General features: G+C 45.2%; 1 long non-coding RNA gene across 1 annotated transcript; it reads right to left on the bottom strand.

Annotated features, from left to right (window-relative positions):
• Positions 1-1,056: 1,056 nt before the first annotated feature.
• On the bottom strand, positions 1,057-3,273 carry LOC123058030 (uncharacterized). Its single transcript, XR_006427042.1, has 3 exons — positions 2,964-3,273; positions 1,882-2,831; positions 1,057-1,447 (listed from the first exon to the last, which is right to left on the bottom strand). It is a non-coding gene; the product is annotated as an uncharacterized lncRNA (long non-coding RNA).
• Positions 3,274-4,000: the final 727 nt, after the last annotated feature.

The raw sequence follows: 4,000 nt of genomic DNA, 5'->3' as shown, positions 1-4,000 counted from the left end.
GAACCTGATTCCATCTTCAGGGAGACGCCACTATCTCGTCTTCCTGAGTAGGACATAAGCCCAAAAAACTCAAATAAATGTCTAAAAATAGAGTCCTCCCGTCGGCAAGGGCCGGGATCCACCACGCCCCATGGACCTAAAGCCACAAGGGACGAGGCAGAATGGCGCCGCCGCTGCTGTCGAGCGGCAGGAACCCTAGTCGCCCTTGGAGGAGAGACATCATATGTCTTTCTTTATTGAACATGCAGTCATAGGAGGTTCATATCAATCAATCCTTTGATTTGGTACCATCTTTTGTATCATTTATATGCTAGATATTGTCTTTTAATATATCTTACTTTATTAGTTAAACTGTGAATGAACAAATACCGCCATTGAACATTGTGTTTGGATTTTTATTAGTTATAACTTGACTTTATATGCCTTGAAACCAATGTTTTAAATAGTGGGCTATGACATATAGCGGCGACCTTTAAAAACAGCTATAGCTGGGCTATAGCGAGGCTATAGCGGCAAATTGTCCTTGAAATCATTTAGCGGCAACATGCTCAAACAACTATAGCGGAGCTATAGCGGGGCTATAGCAGGCTATTTAAAACTATGCTTGAAACTAGATTTTTTTTACACTTAGTTTCTCGCCTGGGGCGTCAGCCAATCCTGGCTCCGCCACTGCAGTATAGCATGCAAACTCGACAGCAGAAAATAATTTAAAACCTCAAGCAAATCTATGTCACTCTCTCAGTCTCAACTCCATACAGATTTCGGACGAACAAAAAGAATAAAACAAACTTGGACAACAAAGAAGGATATACTTATTTAATTCGATGTAGCAACTTCTATAAAGCAGATGGTATGGGAAAACATGAAGAATTGCAAGAATAAGAAAATTCTAGTAAGATGCAAGGAAGAACAAAAAATAATTCATAACCTCAAGCAAATTTAGAGCATTCCTTCGGTCTCAATTCATCTGTACACTGATGAACATAATAGAACAAACTCCCATTCTTTGCTGCGGAACAAACGTCACTTGCTTGACTTCCTGTTTTTGCCCTCCTCTTTCCTTTATTTGCATATATGCACTAATAATAAAGTGACACCTCTTATAAAGCCAAATTGCATAATGTGGATTTTAAAGGAAAAAAATACACTACAACATGTAGTGATGTTAGGACACACAACCTAGCAAACAAATAGAAATTAATTTTGTGAGAACTAAGGTCAAACGCAGCCTTACTCCCAAGTATTTTTCTTCATACACATGTAATCTTTTATCTCTAATACGTAATAACACAACACTTACGACCTCACTTACAACAGCAGAAGAATCGTTGCCACTGATAGCAGAAGACCATGATCATGCCACAAACGTGAAAAAGAACACCCTATCAGCAGGAGAAACTTCATGCTGCAGATATTCCCACCCCTTCGTTGGATTTGCAAAGACCATCTATATTTCAACAGATTAAAATCAACATTTGCTTAAATAAAAAGCCATTTGCGTAAGATCTAGTAATCCGGTCTTAATTACACAAAGAGAAGTACATAACCAGATTTATAGCTGAAGATATTTAGCGGGAAGTGTCATATACTCATATTGTATTCGATTTGATGATCATACCGTGACCAAAGTATGTATATATACAACTTCTTGAATTTTGCGGCCATAGAGAAATGTAACCAGAGTTAAGGACAATTGCATGTAAGCAGAAAATCTACTAAATATACACAGCTTAACTATGTTTCAAGTAATGTGCAGGTAAGAAATATAATGTTTTCAAAGGCTATACTATTATAAAAAAAACATGCGCTCAATTCTGCAGAGGAAGGACAGCTAAAATAAACATGATAAGCAGCGGAGAAAATTTAGGCGCTGGCAAAAACCTGCATTTTAGTGCGGAAACAACAGAGGTGGTGGCAGAGTCACTATGGAACAACCGCGAGTCTTCACCGGGTGAGGCGGCTCCTGTGTCTTCAGAAGCAGCGGCGTCGCTGGATGAGGCGGCTCATAAAGCAGCGACGGGGAGCAGCTGTTCGGATGCGGCTTCTTCCAGCTTCAACTCTTCATCACCACATTCAAATGAAAATGAAGCAAGAAACATCTGTCTAGCAAATGGAAGATAGCCCATCAATTTCAGCATAAAGCATCTGAGATAAAAGCTTCATCTTGCTTGGAGAGATCTTTGTTCTCTCTGATTAGGAAACATCAAAACTTGCTACCAAACAACATCATAAAAATGTCCAAAGGGAGAACTGGTCCCCATTCTGTACCCGCACCAATTGCTGTCAAAATATTAGACGATTGCGTGAAATTCCTTGATAAAGAGCCAGACCGCTCAGATTCATAAAGCATTTCATGCACAAATCAACCTTCAGCACGTATGAAAAGTAAAATTAGCTATGTGTGACTGGAACAACCAATGCAAATTAAGCAATGAGAATAGACAGTGGATTCACATGGCAGCCACGAAACCCTGTACCAGCAGAGGAAGGTGCCGGCCCCGGAGGTGTTGCTGCTGACCGCGCTGGCCAAGATCAAGAAGGCCAAGCTCGACACCTCGGCCTTCTCTGAGGCGCTCGGCAGGACCGAGTCCCCCGGCGGGACGTGGATGCTCATCTTCACTGCTCAGGTAACCAAGCCAACAAACACACACCTGAATTTTAAGCTTCAAACTTGCAATTTGCATTTGGTCATTAATTAATCAATCGATTTGTCTAAACTGAATGTCTCGCAGCGTAAGTTTGAGAAAGGGAGCTACTTCCCTGTGACCGCCGTCCAGTGATTCGACGCCGCGGTGAGCACCTATGTCACATTGCAGCCATGGCATCAGATTCTGGACGAACAAATGAGCAACGATGATTCAGCGGTCCAATAGTTACTTACCTGACTAATAGACACTTTCCTGTAACTGAAACTCTGAACCCATCTTATTCCGTAGGGGCAGAGGATAGAGAATGGGGTGTACCTGGGCCCAGTGGGGAGCCTGAGCTTCGAGGGGCGGCTGTCGTGGAAGAAGAAGATCAACCCTGCACCCTGTCCCCTACCGTACAGCCGCCCACTGTGACCCCTTCATGGTGCCACCAACGCCGCAATTGGAGTCGAAGCCGCTGCTTTCCCCTGACTACGCCGGAGCACATGGTCCGCTGCTGCTTCCGGCGGCGGCATGACACCCTCGTCCGTGCGTCCGCAAGATGGGGCGGCCTACCTCCTCTCCACACGCAACCGGTGTGAGCGGGTGCCCTCCGCGAGGAACTCGGGGTTGGAGAGGGTGTCGGGAGAGATGTAAATGTTGGGAAACATAGTAATTCAAAAAAAAATCTATGATCATACAAGATCTATCTAGAAGAAGCATAGCAACGAGACGGAAGAGTGTGTCCACGTATCCTTGTAGACCGAAAGCGGAAGCGTTAGTTTAACGCGGTTGATGTAGTCGAACGTCTTCTCGATTCAAACGATCAAGTACCGAATGTACGACACCTTCGAGTTCTGCACACGTTCAACTCGATGACGTCCCTCAAACTCTTGATCCAGCAAAGTGTCGAGGGAAAGTTTCGTCAGCACGACAGCGTGGGATGATGATGGTGAAGTGATCCGCGCAGGGCTTCACCTAAGCACTACGTGAATATGACCGGAGGTGTAAACTGTGGAACGGGCACCGCACACGGCTAACAATGTTTGTTGTGTGTTCTAGGCGCCCCCTCCCCGCATATATATAGGTGGGAGGGGGAGGGTGACGGCCATGAAGCGCCCCGAGTAGGAGGAATCCTAATTGAGGGGCCTCCTCCAATTCGGCATCCCCCTTTCCTTATCCCCGGAGGGGGGAAGGAAAGAGGGGAGAGGGGAAAGGAAGGGGGAACCCTATTCCCTCTATTTCCTTTCCTCCTCCCCTTTTGCTTTCTCCAGTTAGGCCAGCCCATATGGGGGCGCCCCAGCCCCTTAGGGGCTGGTCTGTCCCGCCCTTATCCCAATAAGGCCCATATACGTATCCGGTACCCCCAGAAC

The sequence above is a fragment of the Triticum aestivum genome, chromosome 3A, assembly GCF_018294505.1.
Source record: "Triticum aestivum cultivar Chinese Spring chromosome 3A, IWGSC CS RefSeq v2.1, whole genome shotgun sequence".
NCBI classification, from domain to species: domain Eukaryota; kingdom Viridiplantae; phylum Streptophyta; class Magnoliopsida; order Poales; family Poaceae; genus Triticum; species Triticum aestivum.
Note: the sequence above shows the minus strand (reverse complement) of the source record. Positions and strands in the feature narration are given on the sequence as shown.